The sequence below is a fragment of the Oncorhynchus keta genome, chromosome 28 (genome assembly GCF_023373465.1).
Source record: "Oncorhynchus keta strain PuntledgeMale-10-30-2019 chromosome 28, Oket_V2, whole genome shotgun sequence".
Lineage (NCBI taxonomy): Eukaryota > Metazoa > Chordata > Actinopteri > Salmoniformes > Salmonidae > Oncorhynchus > Oncorhynchus keta.
The window spans coordinates 54,119,035-54,135,102 of record NC_068448.1 but is presented as its reverse complement, the minus strand read 5'-3'; the positions used below and the strand labels follow the sequence as shown (position 1 = coordinate 54,135,102).

Genomic DNA, 16,068 nt, shown 5'->3' with positions numbered 1-16,068 from the left:
AGATTAAATAACAGTCTGCATTTTTTTTAGCATCATACCTCTACTGTACTTGCAAGCGTCAAGTCCTGTTTATATTGATCATTTGGAGGCTTACATTTCAACGTCGCTGATTGGCTACATTTGACGAGCTAACCCAGTATTCTAAGAGACATACCATTTGACTCAAAAAGGGGGGTTCGGGAACTATGTGCTTGCAACACATTCCATTCTTTACAAAATGCATGAAAAATATCGAAATAAATTCAAACTGTGTTTTCAGTTTCTACTTGTCTCACTATTATCAACATAAATTTGAGTAAGATTTTGATTGAAACAGCAGCGACTTACTACTATCTCCCCCGTCCTCCTTAGCTCGAGGTACAGCTCAAAATGGCTGTAGACAAACAGTTATGAAGATCTGCCGTTCTACAAGAAATGAATATGTCGCAATTGTCAAATTAACGAAGAAGCCTCCAAAACAACTGGGGATACAGGTGAGATGTCTGAAAGTAACTCTACAATTTGTTCTAAGCCTTTCATCGTTGGTAATAGAAAATAAATCCCAATGGTAATGAGTTTGCTGGGCAATGATATTACGGATGTTAATTTCAGCCAATAGGAAAGTAAGGATACAGAGGGAGCGATAGCAGGCTTCTTTGGCCTTTTCATAACATTGTATATCAGGAAAAACACACGCTACCAGTGTACAACCTGTGTGTTTAGGTGTGCGAAATAGCTGTGCATGTGTGCTTTCCACTGATTTTCAAACATGAAAGTCGTGCATATTCTTTTTGTGTCATGCATTTAGCTACAGTAGACTAGGTCATGTATCAACTCATGTCATAATGCATAGGGGTTTCCTCTAGTTACCACAGCCACAAAGTAATTTTGTTGTTGACTTTTGGTCTTAATTTTAGGTTAGGCATACAGGTTAACAGTGGGGTTAATGTTAGGTTTAAATCACATTTTAAGAAGATAAATTGTAGAAATAGGCGGGGTTTGTGATTTTGTGGCTGTGGGAACTGTTGACGAATGTCATATAGGCCAGTATTTTGTCCACGGCACCTTCACGATCAGCCAACATTAGAAAACAGACTAGCTTTATTTTGCCATTCGTATTTGGAATTGGAAAAGCAATATGGTAGGAATCATGTAACTGCATGGCTACATCTAACTGCGCAGGTGCCAGAGAGATACAGTGGAACTGATAGTGGCCTGTAGACTAATCCCCAGTGCCACGGTTGAATAGGCAAATTGAATCTTTGTAGAAAAATTCTAAATAGAAACGTTCACTACTTGTGCCATGAGTGGTTTTATAAGAAGAGAAAATAGGAAGGCCACCAAACATTCTGAATCTCCATCCCCAACTACATCATTTTCTGTCAAGATAGAACTGCCAAAGGGGGTGGAGTTGCCTGCAGAGTTCTGTTTTGTTATCCAAGTCTGTGCCCAGACAGTTCAAGCTTCTACTTTTAAAAATCCACCTTTCCAGAAATAAGTCGCTCACTGTTGTCGCTTGTTATAGACGCCCCTCAGCCCCCAGCTGTGTCCTGGACACCATATGTGAATTGATTGCCCCCCATCCATCTTCGGAGTTCTTACTTTTTAGGTGACCTAAACTGGGATATGCTTAACACCCCGGCCCGTTCTACAATCTAAGCTAGATGCCCTCAATCTCATACATGATCAAGGAACCTACCAGGTACAACCCTAAATCCGTAAACATGGGCACCCTCATCCTGACCAACTTGCCCTCCACATACACCTCTGCTGTCTTCAACCAGGATCTCAGCGATCACTGCCTCATTGCCTGTGTCCGTAATGGGTCCCCGGTCAAACAACCACCACTCATCACTGTCAAATGCTCCCTAAAATATTTAGGCAAGCAGGCCTTTCTGATCGACCTGGCCCCGTTATTCTGGAAGGATATTGACCTCATCCCGTCAGTAGAGGATGCCTGGTTGTTCTTTAAATAAGCATGCCCCATTCAAAACATGTAGAACTAAGAACAGCCCCTGGTTCACTCCTGACTTGACTGCCAGCACAAAACATCCTGTGGCGTACTGCATTAGCATCGAATAGCCCCCGTGATATGCAGCTTTTCAGGGAAGTCAGGAACCAATATACACAGTCTGTTAGGAAAGCAAAGGCTAGCTTTTTCAAACAGAAATGTGCATCCTGTAGCACTAATTCCAATACGTTTTGGGACACTGTAAAGTCCATGGAGAATAAGAGCACCTCCTCCCAGCTGCCTACTGCACTGAGGCTAGGAAACACTGTCACCACCGATAAATCTACGACAATTGAGAATTTCAATAAGCATTTTTCTACGGCCGGCCATGCTTTCCACCTGGCTACCCCTACCCCGGCCAACAGCTCTGACTAGAGGTCGACCGATTAATCAGAATGGCCGATTAATTAGGGCCGATTTCAAGTTTTCATAACAATCTGAAATCTGTATTTTTGGGCACCGATTTAACTTTTTTTTTTTTTTACACCTTTATTTAGTCTTTATTTAACTAGGCAAGTCAGTTAACACATTCTTATTTTCAATGACTGCCTAGGAACGGTGGGTTAACTGCCTTGTTCAGGGGCAGAACGACAGACTTTCACATTGTCAGCTCGGGGGATCCAATCTTGCAACCTTAAAGTTAACTAGTCCAATCCACGCTATAACGACCTGCCTCTCTCTCGTTGCACTCCACAAGGAGACTGCCTGTTACGCGAATGCAGTAAGCCAAGGTAAGTTGCTAGCTAGCATTAAACTTATCTTATAAAAACAATCAATCACAATCACTAGTTAACTACACATGGTTGATGTTATTACTAGATATTATCTAGCGTGTCCTGCGTTGCATATAATCTGACTGAGCATACACGTATCTAAGTATTTGACTGAGCGGTGGTAGGCAGAAGCAGGCGCATAAACATTCATTCAAACAGCACTTTCTTTGCGTTTTGCCATCTGCTCTTCGTTGTGCGTCAAGCATTGCGCTGTTTATGACTTCAAGCCTATCAACTCCAGAGATGAGGCTGGTGTAACCGAAGTGAAATGGCTAGCTATTTAGCGTGCGCTAATAGCGTTTCAAACGTCACTCGCTCTGAGCCTTGGAGTGGTTGTTTCCCTTGCTCTTCATGGGTAACGCTGATTCGAGGGTGGCTGTTGTCGTTGTGTTCCTGGTTTGAGCCCAGGGAGGAGCGAGGAGAGGGACGGAAGCTATACTGTTACACTGGCAATACTAAAGTGCCTATAAGAACATCCAATAGTCAAAGGTTAATGAAATACAAATGGTATAGAGGGAAATAGTCCTATAATTCCTATAATAACTACAACCTAAAACTTCTTACCTGGGAATATTGAAGACTCATGTTAAAAGGAACCACCAGCTTTCATATGTTCTCATGTTCTGAGCAAGGAACTTAAACATTAGCTTTCTTACATGGCATATATTGCACTTTTACTTTCTTCTCCAACACTTTGTTTTTGCATTATTTAAACCAAATTGAACATGTTTCATTATTTTTTTGAGGATAAATTGATTTTATTGATGTATTACATTAAGTTAAAATAAGTGTTCATTCAGTATTGTTGTAATTGTCATTATTACAAGGTTTTTTTTAATCGGCCGATTTAATCGGCATCAGCTTTTTTGGTCCTCCAATAATCGGTATCGGCTTTGAAAAATCATAATCGGTCGACCCCTACTCTGAACCCCCCGCAGCAACCTGCCCAAACCCCCCCGTGCTTCCCCTTCACCCAAATCCTGACTTCTGATGTTCTGAAACAGCTGCAAAATCTGGACCCCGACAAATCAGCTGGGCTAGACAATCTGGACCCTCTCTTTCTAAAATTATCCACCGCAATTTTTGCAACTCCTATTATACTAGCCTGTTCAACCTCTCTTTTGTGTCGTCTGAGATCCCTAAAGATTAGGAAGCTGCCGCGGTCATCCCCCTCTTCAAAGGGGGAGACACTTTAGATCCAAACGGTTACAGACCTATATCCATCCAGCCAGCCCTGCCTTTCTAAAGTCTTCGAAAGCCAGGGCTTTCGACTGTCAAATCACCGCATTCTTATTGGCAGACTCCATAGCATTGGTTTCTCAAATGATTTCCTCGTCTGGTTAAACAACTACTTCTCAGATAGAGTATAGTTTGTCAGATTGGTGGGCCTGTTGTCCGGATCTCCGGCAGTCTCTATGGAGTTGCCACAGGGTTCAATTCTCGGGCCGACTCTTTTCTCTGTATATATCAATGTCGCTCTTGCTGCTGGTGATTCTCTGATCCACCTCTACGCAGATGACACCATTCTGTATACATTTGGCCCTTCTTTGGACACTGTGTTAACACACCTCCAAATGAGCTTCAATGCCATACAACACTCCTTCCATGGCATCCAACTGCTAGTAAAACTAAATGCATGCTCTTCAACTGATCGCTGCCCGCACCCGCCCTCCCGTCCAGCATCACTACCCTGGACAGTTCTGACTTAGAATATGTGGACAACTACAAATACCTAGGTGTCTGGTTAGACTGTAAACTCTCTTTCCAGACTCACATTAAGCATGTCCAATCCAAAATTAAATGTAGACTTGGCTTCCTATTTTGCAAAAAAAAGCCTCCTTCACTCATGCTGCCAAACATACCCTCGTAAAACTCACCATCCTACCAATCCTTAACTTCGGTGATGTCATTTACAAAATAGCCTCTAACATTCTACTCAGCAAATTGGATGTAGTCTATCACAGTGCCATCCGCTTTGTCACCAAAGGCCCATATACTACCCACCACTGCAACCTGTATGCTCTCATTGGCTGGCGCTCGCTACAAATCCACTGGCTCCAGGTCATCTATAAGTCTTTGCTAGGTAAAGCCCTGCCTTATCTCAGCTCACTGGTCACCATAACAACACCCACCCCTGCTTCAGCAGGTATATTTCACTGGTCATCCCCAAAGCGAACACTTCCTTTGGCCGCCTTTCCTTACAGTTCTCTGCTGCCAATGATTGGAACGAACTGCACAAATGACTGAATCTGGAGACTTATCTCCCTCACTAACTAGAAACATCAGCAGTCAGAGTAGCTTATCGATCACTGCACCTGTACACAGCCCATCTGTCAATAGCCCGCCCAACTACATCATCCCCATATTGTTTTTTTTGTTGCTCTTTTGCACCCCAGTATCTCTACTTGCACATCATCATCTGCACATCTATCACTCCAGTGTTAATGCTAAATTGTAATTATTTTGCAACTATGGCCTATTTATTGCCTTACCTCCCTAATCTTACTACATTTGCACAAACTGTACATACATTTTTCTATTGTGTTATTGACTGTATGTTTGGTTATCCGATGTGTAACTCTGTGTTGTTGATTTGTCGCACTGCTTTCCTTTATCTTGGTCAGGTCGCAGTTGTAAATGAGAACTTGTTTTCAACTGCCCTACCTGGTTAAATAAAGGTGAAATAGGATGCACATCTGTAGTATGGCCTTTCTCATGTGATGATTTCACTTTCTCACTTCCGCTCATGAAGGTATAATGCTATTTGTTAGCGCAATTTTATAATGATGCACTAGCGCAGGGGTGGGCAAGCTTTTTGGCTCGAGGGCCACATTGGGATTTTGAAATTCAACCGAGGGCTGCATTTTTGGGGCGTGGGGCTCCTGGGTGGCGCAGCGGTCTAAGGCTTCAGTGCTTGAGGCGTCACTGCAGACCCGGGTTTGATCCCAGGCTGTGTCACAGCTGGCTGTGACTAGGAGACCTATGAGGCGGTGCACAATTGGTCCAGCGCCGTCTGTATTAGGAGAGGGTTTGTCAGGCCAAAGATTTCCTTGTTCCTATCGCGATCTAGCGACTCCTGCGGCGGGCCGGGCGCAGTGCACGCTGACACAGTGTTTTCTCCGACAGATTGGTGCGGCTGGCTTCCGGGTTAAGCAGGCATTGTATCAAGAAGCAGTGTGGATTGGCTGGGTCGTGTTTTGGAGGAGGCACGGCTCTCGACCTTTGCCTCTCCCGAGTCTCATCGCTGCTGCTTCCGTATGGACAAGGTTGTAACTACCAATTGGGGAAAAAAAGTACTTTGCCCACCCCTTGCACTAGCGGCAACCCGCCTTGTGGGCGGTAGATCATTGGATCTGGTTAATTAGATTGTATTGAATTAAATGTTGTTGTATCTTGCTGTTCTAGACCTCTGTCTGCTACTGTTGGCTCTCTGGATTGTATTTTCAAATTGTTATCACAGAATGTCAATTCTGAGTTTGTCCTGATGGGTGATCTGAATCAGGACTGGCTAACATCTAGCTCTGATCAATTTAAAATTCTGTGCAATACCTACAATCTCACTCAGATTGTCAACAGTGTAACTCGGTTGAATATACAATTTCCTCTGAAATCCTCTTTGATTGATTTGATCTTAACCAATACTCCTCATCGTTTTAATGCTTCTGGTATTTTTTGCAAATGACATAAGTGATCACTGTACTATTGCCTGTGTGAGAGATGGTAAAATTCCTAAGAAATCTCCATGTGTTATTACGAAAAGAAACTGGAATTGTATTGATATTCAAGGTTTTGTACATGATGTATCTAGCATTGAATAGAATGGAATTAATCCCTGATGTTGAACTAGCCTTTTCTTACTTCCACAATGCATTCCAGGATGTATGCCATAGGCATGCCCCTTTAAAAAAAAATCATGATTAAGGGCAGAGAGAACCCTTGGTTTACTAAGGAACTTACAAAAGTCATAAGGGAACGAAATGCTATGTGGGCTAAAGCAAGAGGGACTGGTTTGGCAGATGATTTGATGGTTTTTAAACGTCTTTGAAATATGGGTGTGGCTATGATCCGTAAATTGAAAGCAGACCAATACCTGAAATGTACTTCACAAAATGTAAATAATCCATCCAAATTTTGGCAAGTAGTGAAAGGTTTGGAGTGCAGAAGAGATACACAGCTTCCTAAACAATTGTTGGTCGACACACAGATTGTAACTGAGAGAACCTCCATTCTGAATGCCTTGAACCAGCATTTTTGTAGACGCAGGCAGTTTATTTGAAAAGGTCAAAGGTATAATTGAGCCCTCTGAATTTACCTGACACCCCTGTGCACTCCTTCACCAGGTTCTCATTGTCATCCTTCTCTGTTTCAGAAGTGTGTAAAGCCCTGAAAGAAATGTATTTAAAAATCCCCTGGCCCTGATGAACTAGACCCCCGCCTCATACACCTTAGCCGCAGACATCATTGCTCCCCCATAACATGTATTTTTAACCTTACACTTGATGTTAAGGAAATCCCCAAATTATGGAAATCTGCTTTTGTACTGCCTCTCCTGAAAGGTGGAGATCCCTCGCTACTTAACAACTATCGACCCATGTCAAAATTGTCTGTACTGTCAAAGGTACTGGAGTCCTTAGTTCGTAGGCAGCTAAAGACCTACTTCCAAGAAAACAACATCTTAAATGTAATGCAGTCAGGTTTTTAGGTCTGGCCGCAGCACTGTTTCAGCAACATTGAAGGTTTTTAATGACATCCACTGTGCTCTTGATAAGAAGTTACATTGTGTGTCTGTTTTTATTGATTTGTCCAAGACTTTTGACACGGTTAGTGCAAAGGTTAAAATGTTGTTGAATTACTGGTCATGCTCTAGATTGGTTTATAAATTACCTATCAAATCGTACACAATGTGTAATGGCGGATGGTTGTAAATCTGAGTCCATAGAGGTGTGCTCAGGTGTTCCGCAAGGTTCTATTTTGGGCCCACAGTTGTTCATTTTGTATATCAACACCATTGGGGATCTTATTGAAACAGCGGATGTTCATTTTTATGCAGATGATACTGTTATTTATTCAAGTGATACTAGTTTATCTTTAGCTTTTGAAAATGCCCAAAGAGCATTTAACATCATACAACAGAATCTGTATGATTTAAAACTGATTCTAAATTTGGGTAAAACAAAATGTAAATGGTATTTTCAAATGCCAGGCATGTTACAAATTATGTTATTGCTTCATTGGCTGGACATACTATAGAGCAAGTTAAAGTGTACAAATATTTGGGTGTGTGGGTTGATGATAAGCTGAGCTTCACTGTGCATGTAGAGAACTTGATAAGGAAGCTCAAGCTGAAAATAGGATTTTATTACCGGCATAAGGCTTGTTTTTCTTTTGATGCCAGGAAGGAGCTGGTACGATGTACATTACTGTCAGTTTTAGATTTTAGTGATGTTATATATACATGCAGGCCTCAGCCTCTACCCTGAGAGCACTTGATTCAATGTATCATGCAGCCCTCAGGTTCATTACCAATCAGAAACGTCTAACACATCATTGTGATCTCTACAGTGCCGTTGGCTGGTTGTCATTGACCTTGCGTAGGCTTAAACACTGGTATACACTGATTTATAAGGCCATATTGGGTAAAATGCCATTTTATCTCTGTTCTTTTTTTAGTCAGGTCTGTAAATAAATATCAACAGGTCATGGTAGAAATAGTTTTAGTTACTTAGCACCGTGGTCCTGGAATTCTCTCCTGAACATTTTAAAATGTGATGATCTAGTTTCGTTGGTGGAGTTTAAACACTTGATCGATGTATATATCATAGAAGAGTGTAATTGTTTTTAGGCCAACTGTTTCTAGTCAAGATGTTTGTGTTTTGAATGTAATATGTAATTGTTGTACTGTATGTGTTTATGGTTTTGTTTTAATGTTGTGTTAGTGTATGTAGGTTGATTTGTCTGACACATTGTCCCCCTTGCTGCTATTGGACCAGTTCTCTCATGGAAAATAGATATCTCAATATGAGAGAACCTGTATAAATAAAGGTAACATAAAAAAAAAAAAGAATTTAAGGACTGCAAATAGAAATAGTTTATTTATGCTTATTAATAATAAGCCATTGTCAACTTCCCGTCCGTGGTTGTTTTGCTCACGGTCACCCTATGTTTACATAAGATTGATTTCGTACAGAAAAATACAGTTGTTTAAAAATGCAACTGGGGCCATGTAAATAACTGTTAGGCTACTCATTTTGAATCCACCAGTGGCACCTGTGTGCAACCGGACAGGCACAATAAAATAATTTTGTTACAAAAGTTACTAACCTGCCGTCAGCTAAAATGGCAAGGGAACTCCTCACTCTGTGCAAAGCGTTGATTTAATATCTTTCGAGTTTTCACTGTTTTTTTGTAGAACCACCTGCAACTGGGCACAGACATTTCTAAGATGCCTTTTTCACCGATTCGAGAATGAAGAAAGTATCGCCATTAACAAGTTAATTGAAAAATTCCATGCAAGGCTTTCCATTAGTGAACCTGTAACGGGTATGGAGAATCACGTACAGTTGAAGTCGGAAGTTTACATACACTTAGGTTGGAGTCATTAAAACTCATTTTTCAACCACTCCACAAATTTCTTGTTAACAAACTATAGTTTTGGCAAATCGGTTAGGACATTTACTTTGTGCATGACACAAGTAACTTTTCCAACAATTGTTTACAAACAGATGATTTCACTTATAATTCACATTTCCAGTGGGTCAGAAGTTTACATACATTAAGTTGACTGTGCCTTTTAAACAGCTTGGAAAATTCCAGAAAATTATGTCATGGCTTTAGAAGCTTCTGATAGGCTAATTGACACCATTTGAGTCAATTGGAGGTTTACCTGTGGATGTATTTCAAGGCCTACCTTCAAACTCAGTGCCTCTATGCTTGATATCATGGGAAAATCAAAAGAAATCAGCCAAGACCTCTGAAACAAATTGCAGACCTCCACAAGTCTGGTTCATCCTTGGGAGCAATTTCCAAATGCCTGAAGGTACCGTGTTCATCTGTACAAACAATAGTACGCAAGTATAAACACCATGGGACCACGCAGACGTCATACCACTCAGGAAGGAGATGTGTTCTGTCTCCTAGAGATGAACGTACTTTGGTGCAAAAAGTGCAAATCAATCACAGAACAACAGCAAAGGACCTTGTGAAGATGCTGGAGGAAACACAGTAAAACGAGTTCTAAATGGACAACCTGAAAGGCTGCTCAGCAAGAAAGAAGCCACTGCTCCAAAACCCCCATCCAAAAGCCAGACTACGGTTTGCAACTGTACATGGGGACAAAGATCATACTTTTTGGAGAAATGTCCTCTGGTCTGATGAAAAATTAAATAGAACTGTTTGGCCATAATGACCATCGTTATGTTTGGAGGAAAAAGGGGGAGGCTTGAAAGCTCAAGTACACCACCCCAACCGTGAAGCACGGTGGTGGCAGGAGGGACTGGTGCACTTCACAAAATTAGGTGGATATATTGAAGCAACATCTCAAGACATCAGTCAGGAAGTTAAAGCTTGGTTGCAAATGGGTCTTCAAAGCATACTTCCAAAGTTGTGGCAAAATGGCCTAAGGACAACAAAGCCACTCTAATACCTTGACTATCACAAAGCCCTGACCTCAATCCTATACAAAATGTGATGGCAGAACTGAAAAAGCGTGTGCGAGCAAGGAGGTCTACACACCGTACTCCGTTACACCAGCTCTGTTAGGAGGAATGGGCCAAAATTCACCCAACTTATTGTGGGAAGGTTGTTAAAACAGTTAATCAATTTAACGGCAATGCTACCAAATACTAATTGAGTGTATGTAAACTTCTGACCCACTGGGAATGTGATGAAAGAAATCAAAGCTGAAATAAATCATTCTCTACTATTATTCTGACATGTCACATTCTCAAATAAAGTGGTGATCCTAACTGACCGAAGACAGGGAATTTTTACTAGGATTAAATGTCAGGAATTGTGAAAAACAGAGTTTAAATGTATTTAGCTAAGGTGTATGTAAGCTTCTGACTTCAACTGTATCCTGTTAACAATTCTGTAGCAAGGCTAAATTAGCCATCATTCAACAGATTCAAAATTGGCCTACAAACGCTTATCAGTTGCGGTATGACCGCTGAATCTCCAATAATAACCATGCCATTCCAAACACAGAAACCATAAAAAAACACAATAATACATAACCCAGCCCATTATAAAGTGGCCAGTGGAATGTAAGCGGACGGCACGCTTCTTTTGATTCTAAAATGAAGGAAATCAGTAAAAAATTGTAGATCCTCCCGCAGCTTAGAATGAGCAGCATATTATAATATAGATGTTGTAAACATGTTCCCCTTAAAATATTCCATTTCCTATTTCATGATGGCCGAGTAAATAACTGAATTCAGTCAGATGAATGACAGTTGGACTAGGAATAAATGTGAGTAGAAACATTGAATATGCACACTTAGTGTTTTTGAGGACACGCCAAGAGAGGGAGGCCTATAATGTGATTCACTGAGGTGGATTTATGATGGCAGGATGGAAAAGGGGGGAACGTTCCACTAAGGAAGAGCCATTTTAAAATCTTAGCCAAAGACAAAACGATGAAGATGTCAGCTTCCGTGTTTGTGTTGTGTTCCAGGGTGATATCCTTACCATATCGCTTTTATTTTGCTTTCCATGAAGCAGCACGTGGACAAATAGGCCTACTCTGATCTCTATCGACTGGGTCACAGCCTGTATGTTTCATAGCTACGAATAGCATGTGTTGCTAATGATACCCTATACATTCATATATATACACTGCTCAAAAAAATAAAGGGAACACTTAAACAACACAATGTAACTCCAAGTCAATCACACTTCTGTGAAATCAAACTGTCCACTTAGGAAGCAACACTGATTGACAATACATTTCACATGCTGTTGTGCAAATGGAATAGACACCAGGTGGAAATTATAGGCAATTAGCAAGACACCCCCAATAAAGGAGTGGCTATGCAGGTGGTGACCACAGACCACTTCTCAGTTCCTATGCTTCCTGGCTGATGTTTTGGTCACTTTTGAATGCTGGCGGTGCTTTCACTCTAGTGGTAGCATGAGACGGAGTCTACAACCCACACAAGTGGCTTAGGTAGTGCAGCTCATCCAGGATGGCACATCAATGCGAGCTGTGGCAAGAAGGTTTGCTGTGTATGTCAGCGTAGTGTCCAGAGCATGGAGGCCCTACCAGAAGACAGGCCTGTACATCAGGAGACGTGGAGGGGGCCGTAGGAGGGCAACAACCCAGTAGCAGGGCCGCTACCTCTGCCTTTGTGCAAGGAGGAGCAGGAGGAGCACTGCCAGAGCCCTGCAAAATGACCTCCAGCAGGCCACAAATGTGCATGTGTCTGCTCAAACGGTCAGAAACAGACTCCATGATGGTGGTATGAGGGCCAGACGTCCACAGGTGGGGGTTGTGCTTACAGCCCAACACCGTGCAGGACGTTTGGCATTTGCCAGAGAACACCAAGATTGGAAAATTCGCCACTGGCGCCCTGTGCTCTTCACAGATGAAAGCAGGTTCACACTGAGCACATGTGACAGACGTCTGGAGACGCCATGGAGAACGTTCTGCCGCCTGCAACACCCTCCAGCATGACCGGTTTGGCGGTGGGTCAGTCATGTTGTGGGGTGGCATTTCTTTGGTGGGCCGCACAGCCCTCCATGTGCTCGCCAGAGGTAGCCTGACTGCCATTAGGTACCGAGATGAGATCCTCAGACACCATATGCTGGTGCGGTTGGCCCTGGGTTCCTCCTAATGCAAGACAATGCTAGACCTCATGTGACTGGAGTGTGTCAGCACTTCCTGCAAGAGGAAGGCATTGATGCTATGGACTGGCCCGCCCGTTCCCCAGTCCTGAATCCAATTGAGCACATCTTGGACATTATGTCTCACTCCATCCACCAAGGCCACGTTGCACCACAGACTGTCCAGGAGTTGGCGGATGCTTTAGTCCAGGTCTGGGAGGAGATCCCTCAGGAGACCATCCGTCACCTCATCAGGAGCATGCCCAGGAGTTGTAGGGAGGTCATACAGGCACGTGGAGGCCACACACACTACTGAGCCTAATTTTGACTTGTTTGAAGGACATTACATCAAAGTTGGATTAGCCTGTAGTGTGGTTTCCACTTTCATTTTGAGTGTGACTCCAAATCCAGACCTCCATGGGTTGATACATTTGATTTCCATTAATCATTTTTGTGTGATTTTGTTGTCAGCACATTCAACTATGTAAAGAAAAAAAGTATTTAATAATAATATTTCATTAATTCAGATAATAGGATGTGTTATTTTAGTGTTCCCTTTATTTTTTGAGCAGTATATGTACGTGTGTGTGGACCCCTTCAAATTAGTGGATTCGGTTATTTCAGCCACACCTGTTGCTGACAGGTGTATAAAATTGAGCACACAGCCATGCATTCTCCATAGACAAACATTGGCTGTACAATGGCCTTACTGAAGAGCTCAGTGACTTTCATCGTGGCAGCGTTATTGGATTCTACCTTTCAAACAAGCCAGTTTGTCAAATATCTGCCCTGCTAGTGCTGCCCTGGTCAATTGAGAGTGGTGTTATTGTGAGTGATGAATCAGGCTTCACCATCTGGCAGTCCGATGGATGAATCTGGGTTTGGCGGATGCCAGGGCAACGCTACCTGCCCCAATGCATAGTGCCAACTGTAAAGTTTGGTGGAGGAGGAATAATGATCTGGGAGTGTTTTTCATGGTTTGGTCCCCTTAGTTCGAGTGAAGGAAAATCGGAATGCTATAGCATACAATTACATTCTAGATGACTCTGTGCTTCCAACTTTGTAGCAACAGTTTGGGGAAGGCACTTAAATGTGGGGGGCATGACAATGCCCCTGTGCACAAAGCGAGGTCCATACAGAAATGGTTTCTCGAGATCGGTGTGGAAGAACTTGACTGGCCTGTACAGAACCCTGACCTCAACCCCTTCAAACACCTTTGGGATGAATTGGAACACCGACTGCAAGCCAGGCCTAATCACCCAACACCAGTGCCCGACTTCAATAATTCTCTTGTGTCTGAATGGAAGCAAGTCCCCACAGCATTGTTCCAACATCTAGTGTAAAGCCTTCCCATAAGAGTGGAGGCTGTTATTGCAGTAAATGGTGGACCGACTCTATATTAATGCCCATGATTTTGGAATTAGTTGTTTGACGAGTAGGTGTCCACATACTTTTGGTCATGCATTTCTTGTGTATCATGTTACATTAAAAAAGGGATTCCCTCTGTTTTATTTTATTAATAAAGTCCAATAGAGTACAGTGAAATCCAGTGGAAGTGTGGAACTCTGATCTATTGTAAACACACTCTGTTTGAAAGATGTGGAGCGCTTACTTTGGCATGTTAGGAGCTACAGTGTGGTTTCACATGTGGTGAGAGGAGAAGACGGGAGAGGGGTGGGAGAGGGGTGACTGAGGGGAGAGGGCTGAGTGAGGGGAAAGGGGTGAGAGGGGAACGGGAGGGGGGGTGAGGGTTGAAAGAAACTTGTCTGTTTTATTTAATAATTCCAGTCAATTATGTCGGTATCGCCTATTTGTTGCAAGAACGAAGAGTGAATTTATGCTTAGCTCTGCTCATCTCAACTCTGTAGACGTTTTAAATGATAATGCTCACCCTTGTGTTTTAGACGTTTTAAATGATAATGCTCACCCTTGTGTTTTATTGTTGAAAGAACACGAAGGCATGTTCGACGCGTGCCAAGTCTTTATGATAGAAGACGGGAGGTCGGTTCTGGAGAATAGTTAGGCTGTATGGGAGAAGTATCATATCATGGTATGAACTGAGAGCTGCTACGCAAGGTGAGACTATACCTACATGCCAAAGTATACACATCCATATACAGTACATTCTGTATTTTATGTGTAATGTATTCTCAATGTTATGGTCATTGAGGTTGTAATCTTGCTGTCAAATGGGACATCAAGTTTTTCTTAGAAATGCACATTTTACAAAATGGTAAATCCAATCCAGTATTAACATTTTGCCAAAATTATATAGCCTACAATTTCTTTGCTGGATTTCCCTCAAGTCTCTTTTGCTTATCAGCTTGAACGATGAAAACATCTGTAAAATAACTTGACCTACCTCAAGATGTTTTCTACCTGGAAAATGTTTCATGAAACATTCTAGTCACTCAGCCCTACCTTAACCAGAAGGCCTTAATATCTATTCAGGCCTGCATAAGAACAGCTTGTCAGAGGAAAAAGAAAGTGCATATAAGTCTGAATAATGAATAAGGTCCATGTTGTGGATGGCTGGATGTGGTACAGGTACAGAAATAGTCTAGTGAATGTTTCAGTCAGTCACTGGTTAGGCCTAAATTGTGCTTCCTAGAAAATACGGAATGAAATTTTAAATTCAAGATGCTTCCCGACTTCGTAATAAAGGAATGGACATTGCTTGGACGTGTATTTATGGTGACAGTTGACATTGTGTGACGTGAACGTGGTTCAACCTTCTGACAAGAACGTGTCAGTATCTGATGTGCACTTTTAATGGAGTAGCTTTATACACTGAGTGTACAAAACATTATAAACATCTGCTCTTTCCATGACAGACCAGGTGAATCCAGGTGAAAGCTATGATCCCTTATTGATGTCGCTCGTTAAATCTGTGTCGGCGAAGGGGAGGAGACCGGTTAAAGAAGGATTTTTAAGCCTTGAGACAGTTGAGAGATGGATTGTGTATGTGTGCCATTCAGAGGGTGAATGAGCAAGACAGTATTTAAGTGCCTTTTGAACTGTAGTAGTGGGTTTCTGTTAGGAAAATGTGGCGCCGGACATTTGACCCGGCAACATTTTAATTGACCAGAAATTTGAGAAATCTGCCGGACCCATACGCATTAGGTGCATAACCTGGTTAGGGCGTCCACCCACGGTGCTCAGAATGACAGAAATCCTATTTTTAGATTATCGTCATTCATATTAACAGAACATGCAAGTCGAGGATGCAACGATGTAAAGTCCTTCTTACCCAATTCTAACGTGCACTTTGACCATGTTAGAATACCTGTCCATATCTAATTTTCCTCATTCAACAAGATGAGTAATGCATCGATCTACTATCCCCCATAGTAGAAAAGTTGACCTATTCTATTGGTCAGCTTGTCGAGAAAGAAATGGCCTATTCCAAACAGACTCTGGGACAGTTGTGGGGAGATAGATTCCAAATTCATACAACCAGTAGGCCTAGGATACATATAAAAGTAT

General features: G+C 42.2%; 1 protein-coding gene across 7 annotated transcripts in view; it reads left to right on the top strand.

The window, feature by feature from the left end:
• Window positions 1-353: 353 nt before the first annotated feature.
• The window catches only part of LOC118361562 (zinc finger protein 438-like), a 99,529-nt gene continuing 83,814 nt past the window's right edge, over window positions 354-16,068 (top strand). For 3 of the 7 annotated variants that reach the window (XM_052483256.1, XM_052483255.1, XM_052483260.1), the window contains exon 1: window positions 354-473. The gene's annotated coding sequence lies outside the window, so the exon portion shown is untranslated. Of the gene's footprint in view, window positions 474-5,889; window positions 6,030-16,068 lie in introns of all 7 variants that reach the window. The other 4 variants (XM_035741585.2, XM_035741583.2, XM_052483258.1 and 1 more) reach the window with 3 other exon arrangements.